At 44.1% G+C, this 18,021-nt stretch overlaps 1 protein-coding gene across 1 annotated transcript in view; it reads right to left on the reverse strand.

Annotated features, from left to right (window-relative positions):
• Window positions 1-17,665, reverse strand: part of ACO1 (aconitase 1) — a 187,532-nt gene extending 169,867 nt beyond the window's left edge. The window contains exon 1 of the mRNA XM_056848227.1: window positions 17,660-17,665. The gene's annotated coding sequence lies outside the window, so the exon portion shown is untranslated. The remainder of the gene's footprint in view (window positions 1-17,659) is intronic.
• Window positions 17,666-18,021: the final 356 nt, after the last annotated feature.

Genomic DNA, 18,021 nt, shown 5'->3' on the forward strand with positions numbered 1-18,021 from the left:
AAAGTGTAGAGAAAACTATACCCTGTAAGGCATAACCAAACTTAAGGAAAAATGCACTCAGGTCAGATGACCTCTAACTCCCAATCAAGGTGGACTTTTGGGAGACGTCCGAACTAGAATGATGGAAACAGTCCGAACTAGAGGAAAAGAGTGATTTCACCCCTCCCATCTTCCCACAGATGTGCTATTTCAACTAATTAGGATGGTATGAGCTGGTGACCTTGATAGCTCAGCCTGTTAGCATAACAAGCTACAGGTGTTGTTTGTGAGAACAGAATGAGCTAGGCCTGTGGAAAATTATGGAGTGCTAAATCTTAGACATACAAAATGGAGAAAAGTGAGGTAGTAAAGAACAAAATGGTTCTTCGGTCTTGACACAAACATTCAGATTGGTAGTGATTCAGACTGGAACCATGGCATCCAAGGAGAAAGATCTGAAGCATTCCCTGCTGCACTTTTTCCTGACCTGAAACAGCCCGAAGGAACTGATATTTGCCCTGTCTGGGAAACTTAACATGTACAGATAGGCTACACATTCAATTTCCCCAATGGCTCCATGGAGCTACTTCAGGTCAAGAAAATAGTCAGGGGTAAGCCTTAAACCCCATCTTCTTGTGTGCTATGGGCCCAGCCTGAACTGGGCTTTCATGTGCCTGGGAAGCATGGAGCTCCTAGAATCCATCTGTATATCACATAGTTAACCCTATCTGGGCAAACGAATGAATGGCAATGGACGCAGAACCTGCTTGTTCCTTCCATTCCCTAGAACAGGAAGCAGACGCAATGCATGTGGCACATACCTTCCACATCATGGAGAAAGTGATTGGGTGAGAGGCAGCTCCTTCTCCTCGGTGACATTGCCTCTGGCTTGTCATTCCAACGACGGAGTGACAGAGCAGCTAATTCACCTGCTTGGTTTGAACATGGGGCACTCCAATGCCTTTGAAGCATTAGTATTTAAAGGTAACCACAACAACCTGGTTGCAGAATGAAGCCAGGGTGGAGTAGTGGTTAAGAGCAGTGGACTCTAATCTGGAGAACCGGGTTCGATTCCCCACTCCTCCACATGAAGCCTGCTGGGTGACCTTGGGTTCTCTAAGAACTCTCTAAGCCCACGCGGAGGCAGACAATGGCAAACCACCTCTGAACATCTCTTGTCTTGAAAACCCTACAGGGTCACCATAGGTCAGCTGTAACTTGATCACACACACACACACTCTTACCAAGTTAGATCCTTGGTCTATCAAGGTCAGGATTGTCTACTCTGACTGGGGTGGCTCTCCAAGCTGAGGTCCTGCATATCACCTTCTACCTAACCCTTTTAACAGGAGATGCTAGGAACTGAACCTTCTGCATGCAAAACAGATGCTCTACCACTGAGTCACAGACCCTCCCCTATGTAGGAAAGGACCAATGATCCGCATCTTGCCAAGAACCCCTCAAAACCTGGACCCTCCATTGTGGTCTTGTGTACAGAGACAATGGGTCACCTGTATACATGCACTGGCTTCCCTGTAACATTCTGATCAAGGGTTGCCAACCTCCAGGTGAAGCCTGGAGATTTCTTGGAATTACAACTGATCTCCAGATTACAGGTTGCTAGGTAGTGCCAGGGATTATATCCAGCAGTGGTTATTACCGTCTCCCAACCTGGACCCTCCCCAAGCTCCACTCCCAAATCTCCATGGAGATGTTCATGTTCATGGAGGATAAGGCTATCCATGGCTACTAGTCAAAATGAATACTAGTCATGATGCATACCTATTCTCTCCAGGATCAGAGAAGCATGCCTATAATATTAGGTGCTGTAGAACACAGGCAGGACAATGCTGCTGCAGTTGTCTTGTTTGTGGGCTTCCTAGAGGCACCTGGTTGGCCACTATGTGAACAGACTGCTGGATTTGATGGACCTTGGTCTGATCCAGTATGGCTTTTCTTATGTTCTCAACCCAGTGTTGGCAACCTTATTCTGATCGCTCATTCAAGGGTTCCTCTGAGCCAACTCTAAGGCTGACAGGAGAAGCGGGAGAGGTGAAGGATACCCGTGTCCTCTTTCTCCTCATCTAAAATCCACACTATTTGCTATTGAAGCCAAGCCCTTGGGAATTTTTCGGCATCGTGGCAGGATATGTCAGGGTCAAGACAGTGTGCAATGTGCTTCTCTCTGGAGGCTTTCTACTTTCATCCGTTATTTCTGTCTGTCTTGTGCAATATTACTTGCTGATTTATGCCCTCCACTTTTAATTGGGAAAGTGTTTGCTCGCACACCCGACAGCTTTTGTGCCAGGCTTGGTGCTCTAATGCATGGCAGTTTTCAAAGTAGAGAAAAGAAAGGGAAAGCTAGTTTGGATCTAGCCCGACAGGCTTCTGTCCATCTTCCCATTTGGGTTTATTTGTTTCTTTATTTTCTTTCATTAGGATAAATCTGTTGATATTGCTTTTAATCACAGCATCCTTGGGATGTTAATTGCTCTTTAAACACATGCATAAGAATTCTTTGTGTGTATGCGGTGGAAAGGGGAGGGAGGGGGAGTAAGAGCATGAGTGTAATTATGCCTATGGAGAAATGTAATGATTAATTATCTAGAGTGCATCATCTATCTGAGAGTTTAGTAAATGCAAAGCACAACTCTTACTCCTGTGTGCTAATTACTGAGCACTTTTGCCAATAGGCCCACATCCTCATGAAATCTCTATGGGCCATTCCTTTGAGCACTGCTCTTGCGCAGGCCTCATCAAAATGAATGGGAGTTTCACAGGAACAATGCTTGATGAATGGCTACAACTCGCAGACTTGAGCCTAAGATGGCAAAGTTCCCTGTAAGATCCCTGTCTGTCAGATAAAGGCCTGTGTGAGGAGTTCAGAGATGGAAATCAGGAGGAGCTAGGGTTGCCAACCTCCAGGTACCCCCTGGAGATCTCCTGCTGTTACAATGGCTCACCAGACAACCAAGATCAGTTCCCTAGAGAAAATGGCTGCTTTGGAGGATGGATTCTATGGCATTATACCTTGCTGAGGTTCCTCTGCTTCCCATACCCCGCTCTCCCCAAGCTCCACTCCCCAAATCTCCAGGTATTTCCCAACCCAGAACTGGCACCCTTAATTGGAGCCTCTGACCACATCCAAGATTCAAGTGCTCCTCCCGATTCAATGTCATAGAGATAAAGCACACCTGTGGGAAACACGACTTGAAAAAAAAGATTGCATGATTCCATGTGCTGAACATCTTTCCCATGTACCTATTACAAGAAAGGTCCCTCCGCCTGTGAAAGTTCTTAGAATTTTGAGAATGGGTAGCAAGTGCCACCACAAAATGGCTGCTATGGGGAAGGAGAAATGGGACCAATCACAAAAGGAGAAATAAAAAGAGAGGTGACTCAGCCTACACACCAACAAAAGATTGCCTAGAAAGACTGGATGTTTTCTGAATGGATTCTGATGGATCACAGGATTCAAAGTTCTCCCAAAAAGGAGCTCTACATGTAGAATCCAAATTTGCCACTAGGTCTCCAAAAACTTGTATGTCAGCAGGATGGTCTGTTTGAGTTTTTATTTTTCATTAAAGAGAACTAACAGCCCATTCCTGAGAATTGGGCCGAAAGTTCTTTGGCGGCGGCGTGACCTCGCCGCCAGCGTAAGTATGTGTAATCGCATGATTACACGTCCTTACGCTGGTGGCAAGGCCAGTCCCACTGGCGGCCGAGCGCCGTGGGACCGCGCCTCGCCCCTATGCCGGTGTGGCCTCTCCGTGGCGCAGGCCACGGCATATAGAGGTTGCGCCGGCACAGGGGGGGGGGTGTTCTGGGGGCGAACTAGGGGGAGGAGCCGTCGGTTAGGCGGCCTCCTATCCCGGTTTGCCATGGTACGCCGGCACCGGGAACGGCGGTGCTGCTCCTGCTTTTTAGCAGGCGCAGCCTCGCAGTTTTCAATGTGGCTTTTAGCCCCGTTGAAAACAAAAACAGCTGCAAAACGGCTTTTTTCGTTCCCCCAGTGTGAACGAATCGGCTTAGGAAGAGGTGCCTTTGTGCCTCTTCCCCGCCGACTCCGCATGCCGTTGTTTCAGGAATGGGCTGTAAGACAGAGGTAACGTCCTGTGCCTCCTAAATGCTGCACTTTACAGTTTAACCATTCAATTTGATGACGTGTCATTCCAGTCTGAATCCATTGGAGCCAATGGGAATAGACTGGAACCACTAGTTTTGCACTGTAAGGTTTAATGCCTAACTGATTTACTAAAGAGTAACTGCAGTACTAAGCTGAGTTACCCCTTTTCTAAGCCCATTGACTTCAATGGATCTAGAAGAGTGTAACTCTATTTAGGATTGCACAGTATCAGTGAAGTCAGTGGTATTTACCTCTACGTAAACATGTTTAGGATTGCACTGTACATTTTCTACCTAGGAACATCTAGTGAATCCATGAAAGAAGGCTGACCGAGAGATTTAGCATGTTCCCTGTAGCCAATAAGTTCAATGAATCCTTCCTTTAGCCTCTTCCTCTTCTTCTTTTTTTAAGACTAATGAAGCAGATTCATATCTAGCTCATAAATATGAAAAACAAGAAGCTGGCCCTTCAAATCCTTTCTTCTCCAGAATATTGCCGAAAATGTAATTCACATTCAAATTTTCTGGTGGCATCTAAGCAAATTCAGTCTACAAAACTCCTTTCCAAGGAACACCAGAGGAAAGGGGAAGGAGGTGCACCTTCTATTTCATGCCACTGGACTCTGATCTAGATTCAAACTAGTTTACATAGGGATGATTTTAAAGTGGATTTATGCCAAGTAGCTAGAGGGTAACAAAGGATAAAGAAAACAACCTTTTTGTATGCCTTTGATAACAGTAACCCCCAAGAGGTGTGCTGTGGGAAATAAATAAAACATCAAATCCTCTTGTGAAACTAAAGTCCCCAGCTCACAGAGGAGGCTGACTACTGTACCTCTGAAGGATTAGTTGTTCTGCCCTTGCCTTCTTGTGATCAGACACCAATGGGTTGGATGTTGAATCACTGGATGGGGCTGTAATTGGATCAATCCCCTCAGATTCAGAGAGACAGCACAAGGACCAAGCCTGATAGGATACTACATCACTCTCTGTGTGAGTCACTGCTGTAGACATACCTCCTGCCAGTTAGTAGGCATGTCCACAACAGTGGTTTACGCAGACAAGAAGTGGGCTCCGGTATCAGCACGTGGTTTTTTACTTTTACAGTGCCATCCAAAGCAGAGTTACATTCTTGCCAGTCCACTGTTACACACTCAGTCAATCTACATTTAACATGAGATCACCCTGAGGACTTGCATTCATATGGTGGCTGCGAGTTCCCTGTGGGAGCTCAATTTTAAAACACTGTAGGGCCCCCGAAAAAGCTGGGACCATGGTGGGGGGAGGAGGGGCTCCTGCCTTCCATATCCACTGTAATCTCAACTCAAAACAGCCCTGGGGGTGTTATTTGCCCCCTTGGGGGGCTGCATGTATAATAGGGTCACCAGCCAACAGCTGGCAACCGGTGGGAGTCTGAGGATTGGTAGGGACATGGGTGTGTGTGTGTGTGTGTGTTGGCACAATGTAACTTCTGGGTTTTCCATCGAAATGACTTAATGCTGTTGCGCTGACATTGGTTTTTTTTTACTTTATATTTATCCTACTGGTCACCTACTGGTGGACAATGGAAGCTGGGGAAGGAAAGTAACTGGCAACGCTTAAGTATAAAGAATGCCTCCATGTGCAACTAATCCCTCTGGGGCCATTTTGCTGTGGGAAAAGGGCACAGCTGGGAGGCAGGAGTGATCCTGATCCAAATTGGGTCCCTGTGGTGCTTTAGAATTGAGTTCCCACTGGGAACTCCCAGCTGGCGTCCTGCTGCCAGTCCTCGTTGAGACCAAGTATTTAATGTAGCATGTTGTACAGGCCTCAAATATTTGGAATGTAAGAGTGAAATGTGTCTCTAGTTTTACTGTAGAGAAAAAGGTCACAAAGGTCAAAGCATCACCTACATCTTCTACCACCTGTGCCCTCATATGCTGGAGACAGCAAGCAGAAGACCAGGATCCTGGACACAAGACCAGGTTTCTTATTACACAAACATCTTCACAATCCAGATTGCATACCAGATCTCTGACAGAGAAGCTGATATAGCCCACACCTACTCTTGTCTGTGGCTGAAGATACTTCAGCGGTCCAAGCCTACATGGTCCCAGCTTGCTTTCTAGGTAAGGTCCTTAGGACACAGGGGTTCTGCTCAAACTCTTGAATCAATTACAGTGTGTGCAAAAGGACTGGGATGGGCCATGATTCTGTGGTTGTTTATGCATGGGTACTTCCACTCAAGTTCGCTCCAGGTCTGACTTGGTTGTTCCTTGGAGTAATGCATGACTTTTCCGTGCGTTAGAGATGACCTCGTGGCCAGCCTTCACAACTCCTGGGTCTTCCCATTCCTGTAATAACCTGATTCTTTGATCTCCCCTGAGATCAGCCCAGGTGAAGTCTCTGTGCATAAGCCAAAGTGCGCGACCCCGCAGCGTGGGTCCCCTGGGTGGTCCAGGAGCCGGTGCACCAGGTAGTCCTGGAGCGGGTTGTCATGGAAGGAGGGTGACATCTTTTTCACAGTAAGCACTACAGCCAATTACAGAGCAGTATTTAAAGGGGTGGGGACACAAATGCTTCCTGATTTTTTTCTCCACCCGGAGTTCTTTCTGAGCAGACATTCACATAAGAAAGGGTTTTAAAATGATGCTTGGATTCCCCCCCCCCCCCGTTCCTTGTAAAGAGCACCAGTTTTTGAAATTGTTTTGTAAAACGGTACTTGGGTTTCCACCAGGGGAAAAGGGAGCTGGACGTTTTTCTCACAGTAAACACTACAGCCAATTACAAAGCAGCGTTTTCAAGGGGCAGGGAGATGCTTCTGGATTTGAGCTCGGTGACTTTGCTGGTGCATAGCAAATTTTGGATTCACAACGGAAAAGTGTGGGTCCAGCAAGCATTGAACACCAGGTAAAACTCTCATGCATAAACGACTTATGACAGCAATCACAACAACAGAGAATGTTGATTGATTTCCCCCAGGCAAGGAGGAACCAACAAGGCAAATTTTGCATGTAAAACTGAACTTGTGCTCAGGGAGATGATTGAAAAGGTAATTTAGGTGATTTTCAGGGAAGGCTTACATTACTGGATAATTGAGGGAAATCCAGAGTTGAAACTTAATGCAGTATTGGTTTTTCTTCAGAAAACAGAAGATAAGAAACAGGTCATTAAGAGAAAAATAATAATCCAAAGAAGACTTTGAAGTCTGAAGTCCCAGTTACCTAAAATTTGTGCTGCAAATAATCCTATGATCGTATTTGCAGACTTGGTAATCCACTACCATCTCAAGGTTGCTGGCAAGATGTTATAAAGCTAAGAGTTTTAAATAGCAGTTTATTAGGCTTCTTTCATGCAGATATGCTGATGAGATGTTCACAATTTAATTTTAATCATCCTGTTCCCTGCTAAGCTTGATTATAAATGTTATGTCTTGTAATAAGAAGTTAGGTAGGAATCATTTGCTATTGTCAACAGAGATTTGACTGGCTTAATATATGGAGTTCAAAAATGGCTAAATATTCACCACTTTACCTGCAGATCTAGCTCTTAATAATTTGATTTTCAGGTACTTCAGGTGTGATGGTAACTAAGGCTGGGAGAAAATTATTCATAGTTTTCTGAGAATATTTTCAACACTTTTTAAAAAAAAGTTCTTTTTTCTAACCTAAGAAGAATGAGAAGATAATTTTATTTAATTCATTTGTAACCTGCCTTGCTCCCCAATGGGGACCCAAAGCAGCTTGCATCATTCTCCTCTCCATTTTATCCTCACACCAACCCTGTGAGGTGGATTAAACTGAGAGAATGTGACTGGCCCAAAATCCTCCAGAGAGCTTCCATTGCACGAGTGGAGATTTGACCCCGGTCTCCTGGATACTGGTCCAACACTCTTAACCACTGTACCACACTGGCTCTCATAATGGATCTACCTGGTAGCATGTGATCTTTCAATTGGGAGTCAGCTAGGGTTGCCAGGTCCCTCTTGGCAACCGGCGGGAGATTGGGGCAGAGCTTGAGGAGGCGGGGTTTGGGGAGGGACTTCAATGCCATTGAGTTCAATTGCCAAAGCAGCCATTTTCTCCAGGTGAACCGATCTCTATCGGCTGGAGATCAATTGTATTAGCAGGAGATCTCCTGCTACTACCTGGCAGTTGGCAACCCTAGAGACAGCTCTTATGGAAAGCCTTTTGGCTGTAGGAATCTCTGTATGTATACCATTGCAGGCCCTATGAGTATGCACACTGGAATCACTTTGTGACATTCACAGTGCCATCCTAAGAGGAGTTAGATCCTTCTCAGTCCACTAAATTCAATGGGCTTAACAATGGATGCAACTCTGCTTCAATGCCATAGGGTTCAATTGCCAAAGCAGCCATTTTCTCCAGGTGAACCGATCTTTATCGGCTGGAGATCAATTGTATTAGCAGGAGATCTTCTGCTACTACCTGGCAGTTGGCAACCCTAGAGACAGCTCTTATGGAAAGCCTTTCGGCTGTAGGAATCTCTGTATGTATACCATTGCAGGCCCTATGAGTATGCACACTGGAATCACTTTGTGACATTCACAGTGCCATCCTAAGAGGAGTTAGATCCTTTTCAGTCCACTAAATTCAATGGGCTTAACAATGGATGCAACTCTGCTTCAATGCCATAGGGTTCAATTGCCAAAGCAGCCATTTTCTCCAGGTGAACCGATCTTTATCGGCTGGAGATCAATTGTATTAGCAGGAGATCTTCTGCTACTACCTGGCAGTTGGCAACCCTAGAGACAGCTCTTATGGAAAGCCTTTCGGCTGTAGGAATCTCTGTATGTATACCATTGCAGGCCCTATGAGTATGCACACTGGAATCACTTTGTGACATTCACAGTGCCATCCTAAGAGGAGTTAGATCCTTCTCAGTCCACTAAATTCAATGGGCTTAACAATGGATGCAACTCTGCTTCAATGCCATAGGGTTCAATTGCCAAAGCAGCCATTTTCTCCAGGTGAACCGATCTTTATCGGCTGGAGATCAATTGTATTAGCAGGAGATCTCCTGCTACTACCTGGCAGTTGGCAACCCTAGAGACAGCTCTTATGGAAAACCTTTCGGCTGTAGGAATCTCTGTATGTATACCATTGCAGGCCCTATGAGTATGCACACTGGAATCACTTTGTGACATTCACAGTGCCATCCTAAGAGGAGTTAGATCCTTCTCAGTCCACTAAATTCAATGGGCTTAACAATGGATGCAACTCTGCTTAGGATTCCACTGTCAGAACAACAGACTAATTCTTTCCATCTTCCCCACATCTATTTGCATGATTAGCAACTGGCAAGCAGGTGCTGAGCACCCAGGGTGGCTAATTTAGAAGGTTACTAGGCAACCCATGGGCTCACACCTCTGCCTAAGTGACTCACAGCTGCTGGGGCCTACGGCTAGTTCCACAGCATTCAGGGGCTTGCTTGCTGGCAGCACTCCTATTCAGACCAAAAGAACAGCCAGAAATGATGAAATATGGTTTACTAGGGAAAGCACAAGTTAGACAAACGTGTGTCGTGCCCATGCTAATGAGGTCATCTGACATTTGAAGGTATAAACACATGGCATGCTTCAATGCATGTTTATGATTTTAATTTAACTCCAAAGGCTTTGAAAGTAAGCTATGGAAATTCAAGGGGGGGGGGTCTGTTGGTGTGTTGTAAATGACAATAAGTGGCCCAAAGGGTCTCCATAATCATTGTAGAGCAAAGTTAAAATGTGGAGAGCAAAAATAAGGTTCCTTTGAGAGAAGGAGCATTTAATTGTGTACCTGCAAAAACAGGGAGGAGGCGAGACTCCAGATTTGTAGTGTGAAGACTGGGTCACCTCACAAACTGTCACACGGGCAGTCAACTGGCAAAGGATGGTAGTGTGGGAAGAAGTGACAGGTGTAGCTTGTACCCCGGGTTGCCAGGCCTTGACAGCAAGAGGAAAATATTTTGAAAACCCACCACCATCCTCTATGCCGGTATGTCACTTCCCAGGTAAAACCCAAATGTGACAATAGGCTGTTACCGCACTAGGCATTCCCAGCGATGTATTAAGAGTTTGGAAATGTTATAAAAAACACTGTTTGCACTTTCTATATATTCCCACTGATGTATTAAGAGTTTGAAACTGTTATAAAAAATACTGTTTGCACTTTGTTTGGCCCCTTTAGCTGTGAAGACGTCTTCCAACCATTTTTTAGCCGTGGCATCCAAAAACCCTTTTAAAGCAATGTTTTTTATAACGTTCCAAACTCATGATACATCGCTGGGAATACCTAGTGCGGTAACAGCCAATAGTTAGCTCTAGGAAGCACCAGAAACTCTATGGTTTTACCATTGAATCTCCAGTGATTCCTAGAGCTAACCACTGTCACTTATGCTTGTACCTGGAAGTGACATAGTGACACTGGAAATGTTGCCAACATCACATGTCCCCCATGCTGTGGCAGATCTACTATGAAACTATTGAAGCTTAAGCTTCAGGGCCCCTAATCCTGGAGGGGCCCTGAAGCAACTTTTTTTATTTTAATGAGTGAACAAAATCGATGGGGTTTTTTAAGTGTTTGTTATTAAAATAAGGCTATGTTAGTGATAGAATCATAAGACAATGGGTACTTAATATTGACCTTAGAATATGCTCTAATACTTATTTCATATGGCCTCAAAATGTCCCTGTAGTTGGTCAAATTTCAAAATTTTGTCAGGGGCTTGCAGCGCCCCAACTCCCAGCTGTGTGGGCTCGCTTTGCTCACCAGAATCTATGCATAGCCTACATTTTGGCAGCTGGATCCTTTAATCTTTTGTTGGTGCATAGCTTAATAGTTCTATAGCTTAGCCCTTAGGATAGAGCCAATCGGAACCATAAAAAGACTTCTGAATTCTCAATTCAGGCTGCACTTGTCTTGCTTGTGCATTTTAACACCAAAAATCAGATTTTCACCTCTTTATCCTAATGAGCCACCTCCAATGACCTTCTACCTCTCTATTAGAGAATGAACCAATACATCTGCCATAGAACAACCCCATTGATAGGGTTGCCAAGTCCCGCTTTACAACCGGTGAGAGGTTTTTGGGGCGGAGCTTGAGGAGGGTGGGGTTTGGGGGGGGGAGGGACTTCTATGCCATAGAGTCCAACTGCCAAAGCTGCTATTTTCTCCAGGTGAACTGATCTCTATCGGCTGGAGATCAGTTGTAATAGCAGGAGATCTTCAGCTGGTACCAGGAGGTTGGAAACCCTATCCTCCAGTAATATAATTTTTGATATATCTGTAAAACTAATCTGAAAAGTTATTACTCTAAAATAGAAACCTTCATCTGGTTGCAAATATTAAGATTACACCAGCAAGAATGAGTCTTTATCTAGAAAATCATGATTTAAGGCAAGTCTTACTGACTCGTGATTTAAATCATGATTTAAATTGATTTGATTTAAATCAAATCTACCCTGATTTGAATAATGTAGCACACAGCCATGGGGCCATGCACATTCTTTTGAAGTACCTTTGCGAAAGCACGAGATAAACCATACTTTGGAAATGGGCAGGTGAAACGTTTCATGGCGTGGAGGTAAATAACATCGTCTGGTAATTGTTTGTGCTTCAAACTGATGTTAAACGGACAGCTTTAAAAGGAGGCAATCTTACCTTAGCAGCTTGTCTTCCCTTCCTGGAATACCGGTACTTTAACTTACTTGCAACAGTGATGTGTGAAAAGTTATGGTTTCTGCCTGTCTCTTTCTTTAGCTTAAACCAATTTCTTCTCCAAGAATACTTTGGTTTTCAAGGGGTATTTTTCAAAACAAAGCAATGGTGCTTATTGCTCCCCTCCCCCATCTTCTCTGGGTTTTAGGCTGTTTCACAGAACATTCATTATAATCGTCTGCCGAGAAAAAAAAAGGGGGGGGCTCCTGTTTTCTCTTTTGTTCACTGATTTATGTAATTTTCTCTATAGGCATTATACGGGGAATTGAATTCATGCAAATTAGGGAAGAGAGGATGATTTTAAGAGCAAGCACTAACATTTGTGTGTCTCATCCAGAATACTTAAGCATTGCTACCTGATGTATCGCATGCATCACATACTACACTTACTCTCATTCCCTGTTGATGGCCATGGAATAAAAATTAGCAGTTAGCATACCATGATCTGGCAGGATAAAGAGGTTTTTAAAATAAATATATCCAGGGGTATATAATCCAGCCCCACAGGATGCAGAATCAGGCCCAAGGTATTCAAGCAGGCCAATTTATGCAAAGTAGGGAACTGCAGAATTTATTCCGATTGCATAATTATGCTTTTTGTATAATTTGTAGGGTTTTCTTTTAGATAGGAGTAGCTAAGTAGAAAGCAATTGTGTTGCTTTCTACTTAGTTTTATTTTCCTGGCAGTGCTTTGATAGCCGGGACATATTAAGCAGATGAATTTTTTTTAGGCACAAACAACCAGTTCAGAGATCGTAGCCAAACTGTGATATAGCTCTCTTCCCCTCATATGAAGCTCCTTACACTGAGTCAGACCATCCAAGTCAGCATTGTCTACTCCAGGTTGCCAAACTCCAGGTGGTTACAATACAAAATAGGCACCTCCGTGCCAGTACCAATGGTTAGAAAATCTGCAACGGAGTCTTCAGTTCAAAAGTAGCAAGAAATATTTTTGGTGCTTACACATATGACATCAACAATACAAGAGTGAAAGATACATATAAGAACAGTCAAAGTTATTTACAGTATGTACAATCTAAATAGGGTGCAGTCTCAGTGCACCAATTGCCATGTTCTTTCAAGTAAATGTTGTATTTTCTTCAAAAAGTCCAATAGTAGGTACTATCCCAAAAGCACACTTTTTGGGAAAAGGTGGGGGACAGCCGTTTCAAATTTTTTCTTCAGCCCCAAACAGTAAACATATCCAAATCGTACCCAATAGTCAAATCTTTCACTCTGTTCTCAGTTCCCCGAGGAACAACTCACACACCAAACAAAGGATTGCAACAACATTTATAACCTCTGGTTAGGGGTGTTACATATTGCATAGAGACACAAGGATCCAGTAACGGATACATTTGGATTAGCATATCCAATTAGAGAAGCATAGGCGTTACAACTTGAGCCTTCGGTAGGATTGAAACTACGCCCTTGGTAGCTTCAATCACTAGTGGGCCCCTTCCTGGGGCGATCTGTACTAGGCACGACTAGAATCTTCTGTTCTGGCAGCTCATCATGGTGTCTGTCAGACTCATGCTAACTTAGTGATCACACAGGAATGAATAGGAACCAAAGAACAATACTTGACCCCTTATACATGGGGTATTGCCATTATATATGTGTGCAGAATATGGTATTGTGCTAGATGCTAACCCTTATACCCTGGGCTTAGCATCTTTATAAGTGTGATTATGCGGACTGAATATAAAAACATACATTTCCAATAATAATGACGATTATAGGCATTACACCCAGTGGAGTGGTCCCTGCAGCATTACAATAGCCACTCAGTTCAGACCTGGCCAACAATGCTGTCAATGTCCAACAATTGTGGTGCGGGAGGAGGTAACTAGCAAGCTGAGATGATTGCCTCTGAAGGGTCTGAGCAGCCCACCAAGGACTTTCCCTGTTAAGTTAAATGGCCAGACCACCCCTGGTGTCTCTAATGTCTGAATCTGCAAATTTGCAGGAAACCAAATTAGTTTTATTTGCTAACTTTCTGCCTATTGGGCAGCTGTTAATCTACAGGGTATCGTAGCCTCTATGGCAGCTTGCTGGCAGACTACAAAATCTCATGACTGGGCACCACTAAACACGGTCTCGGCCGGAGAGAGTGGGGTATTAAATTGAAATAATAAATAAATAATAAACAGGGGAGCAGGATGTGGTGCTCTTAGTGGAGGCTATATGTAAAGAGGGTTAAACAAATCATGTGACCAACGGAGCCAAATCACTTCACTTGAGGACAATACAGCAAAATAATAAAACAGAATTAATCATGCTTTAATAAGAAAACACATATAAAACCATTAAAGATATTTTAGTTGCTCTGAGTTTGTGAGGCTCTTACCTGAGGGTATTGGGGACAGACAGTGGCTAAGGCACCAGGGTAGCTACTTCAACACAACACTGGTGTGTGACTGCTGAGTGGAGGGTAGCATCTGGTTTGTGCAATTTTATTTATTTAGACATTTATATCCTGATTTTCTTCCCAATGGTGATCCAAAGTGGCTTATGTCATTTTACCCTCGCCACAACTCTTGTGAGATTGGTTAGGCTGAGAAGGTGACTGGCTCATGAAGATCCCATGAACTTTCAAGGCAGAGTGGGGATTGGAACATGCCCTCCCCCCCCATATCCTAGTATGACATTCTGTCCATTACATCACTGTCCAGTGTTGGGAACTGCTATCTCTTTGGTACTGTGTTAGTAGCCCTTCCACTACTATCTAGATACTTCCACTAGTATCTAGGGTTGCTAGGCCTTAGGGTTGCCAACTGCCAGGTAGTAGCAGGAGATCTCCTGCTAATTCAACTGATCTCCAGCTGATAGAGATCAGATCACCTGGAGAAAAATGGCCGCTTTGGCAATTGGACTCTATGGCATTGAAGTCCCTCCCCTCCATAAACCCCACCCTCTTCAGGCTCTGCCCGCAAAATCTCCCGTCGGTTGAGAAGAGGGACCTGGCAACCCTACTAGGCCTCTATCCTCAGTCCCTGGGAACTTCTGGGGGCAGGGTATGGGAGGGGAAGCATTGATCTACATCATGACACTCTAGGAATTCCCCAGATAAATAGAGCATCATGATGTCACTTCCAGCTATAACCCAAGTGACATTGTGACGTTGACTGATGTCACTCCCCCCCCACTCTAGTGAGTTAATGTGGGGGACACAGGAGTATTAATGGGGGGGACTTCTGCCACAGGCAGGAAAGCACCCCTAGTACCCCTTGATGCCCTCTGGTAAGGGTGCTCCCCCCCATTAAACTATGTTCACAGGAGGAAGCTGATAGTCCGCCAAAGAACCAGCACACAAGCATTTGCTGGACATGGGAATCTTGCCAAGAAAAACAGCTTGCATCACTCTAGGGAAATAAGATGGTGGTGGCTTTTCAGGGCACTATAGGTGCTACAGGGATTGGGTAGAGAAGGTAAATGTGTATGACTCCATGTGTGGCTCATAGGCAACTGAAAAGCAAATACTGTGCGCTTTTGGATATTGAGGCCTGGGCCTTTGGGAGGATATCTCAGCAAAGTACAGCATGTTGCAGATTTTATGCCAAATACTGTGGGTCCAGTAAAATTCATTCTATTTTGAACTTGAAAAAACTTGCTAGATATCAGAAGTTGGTGTGGAAAGCATGGTGGGCTCAAGGTATTCTGCTACCACACACAGCTCTCAGGTGCCACAAATGAGGGAATGAGGTGATCTATATACACAGGGATCCTCAATTCCACTCCCCCGCCTCAACTTTTGATGTTATTTTGTGCAGTGGCACTTTCCAACAGCCTTATGGGAGACATAGTTCCCCCATAATTTCATTTAATAACCTGAACCAACCAAATAAAAAAGCCCTGGCAGACAAGGGAAGTAAAACTTGACCACTATAAGGAAATGAAATTCCACCATAAGCCATTTGATAGCAGACAAGTAAACATTTAGCTCATGGGTGGCTTGCAGCTGTTGAACATGGTACATTTACTTATGGAATATATTTGCTTTGAATTTTCCCTGGGGCACCCTACATCATTACCTTCTTCCATGGCACTAGTGGCTTTTATATATTTTTGTATCATGAGATTGAATATGTTAGGATGTGTACTATATTGTAATTTTATGTATGACCACTGAGGAAGGCCTATATGAGGCCAAAATGTGTCTGGTCCTAGTTTGGTCATTGTATGGATATACATCAACTGTGTATATGTTATATGTATTTATCTATTGGAAATAGTTAGCCTATACTATAGGCCCTGTGTTTTTAACTATATAGTGCTACTGGAGCTCATCATCCTCACAGGCAGTGTAGATGGGAATGCAGTGGGCAAGGCTATGCCATCATCTCCTCCCATCCTGCTTCCCTACTCAAACCATTGTGCCCCAAGTGTCTCTTGGCTTACTTGTACGGTGAATGGCTGTGCTGGAAAGGTCCTGGACAAACCCTAAACCTGCCTAGATGTTTGTAGGCTTAGCAGTCAATGATATCATCACTTGTAGACAGTCCTGTGATAGACAGTCTAATTTGTTTTGTAAAAATCACAGCTTTTAGATCCTGGTCCATGGTTGAAGGCCATGGCACTGTGGAACACCATCTGCTTTACATGCAGAAGTTCCCATGTTTGATAGCTAAATTGTGGAACTCCCTGACCCAGGATGTGGTGATGGCTGCCAACTTGGAAGGCTTTAAGAGGGGAGTGGACGTGTTCATGGAGGAGAGGGCTATCCATGGCTACTAGTAAAAATGGATAGTCATAATGCATACCTATTCTCTCCAGGATCAGATGAACATGCTTATTATATTAGGTGCTTTGGAATACAGGCAGGATAATGCTGCTGCAGTTGCCTTGTTTGTGGGCTTCCTAGGGGCACCTGACTGTGGCCACTGTGTGAACAGACTGCTGGGCTTGATGGACCTTGGTCTGATCCAGCAAGGCCTTTCTTGTGTTCTTATGTTCTTATCCCTGGCACCTCCAGTTAAAAGGATCAGATATGAGGTGATGGGAAAGATCTCTTCTGGATATTATGGAGAGCTGCTTCTAGTCTGAGTAGACAATGGTGTGACTCAGCCTAAGGCAGCTTCATGTATTCGTAGCCTAGACTCCTCGAGTCTTAACATATTCAAGTATCCATAATGAATTTTTCAGTGATCAGTGGACATCCCAAGTCTAAATTCTGCTAGCCCAAATTACTCCTGGGTACAATTTGTCATCTTTTGAGAATAAGTATTTGATTCTCACCTTCCCCTGTAATAACATGCATTTATTCAAAAGAATTTCTGTTCCTCTCAGATTTTAATCAGATATAAATGGAGTTTCACAAAAAGACCAGGCACAATCAGAGCCTATACTTGCAAAATGAATATAGCTGAAAAAGTTCCCATCTTGTCTTTATTTTGCGTTCAGTCCTTCAACAAAACACTTTTCTTTAGAGGACAAAGTGAATCCCTTTACATTTTGCTTTGAGCAGGGCTTGCTTGGTATGAAGGATGCAGTGGTAAATTAAAGTTGTACAGTATTGATTTGATGGAAGGCAACACCCCATTGATTTCGGAGACACTTCTCCCCTGCAGTACCGTGGCCTGCTGAAGGAAAAGACAGCAGGAGGGAATTGCAGCAATCACTAGCAGCAGACTCTGCATTTAGGTCAGCGGCTTTGATCCTGATGAATTTTTGCCTGCTCTAGATAGTCACCAAAGGAGTCAGAAACTGAGGAATCTTTCTTGCACAAGGGAACTTGCGTGCACGGATACCGTATGGGAATGGGTATGAGGTATCATTAATTTGTGCTTACCAGTAAGAATATGAGATTAGGAAGCTCCATGGCTCATGCAGTAGGTTGCAGGGTTGATTCCCAATGTCTCCTGTTAAAGACCCTTCTGTGCTTCAAACCATGGAGAGTTACTCCCAGACATACAAGACACCACAGAGCTAGAAGAACTACTGAGCTAGAAGAACCTTTTCTGAGGGACAGCATATGAACCATGTGGTTGAGTGAATGCAGTGATGTAGGACTGCACTGTGTGTGTGTTGGTGGTTCTGTTCCTCCCTATTTCACAACCCGAGATGCTGCTGATGCCTTGCCCTCAAACTTTGCCTCTTCCATGTCTAGATTGCAATAATATTGTTTTTATAGACACTTTACTGGGGATCCCCGTCATGGCAGTGAATCTTAGTCCAGACAATACAAGCATAATGGAGACATTTCTTTTCTCATATGACA

The sequence above is a fragment of the Euleptes europaea genome, chromosome 4, assembly GCF_029931775.1.
Source record: "Euleptes europaea isolate rEulEur1 chromosome 4, rEulEur1.hap1, whole genome shotgun sequence".
Taxonomy (NCBI): domain Eukaryota; kingdom Metazoa; phylum Chordata; class Lepidosauria; order Squamata; family Sphaerodactylidae; genus Euleptes; species Euleptes europaea.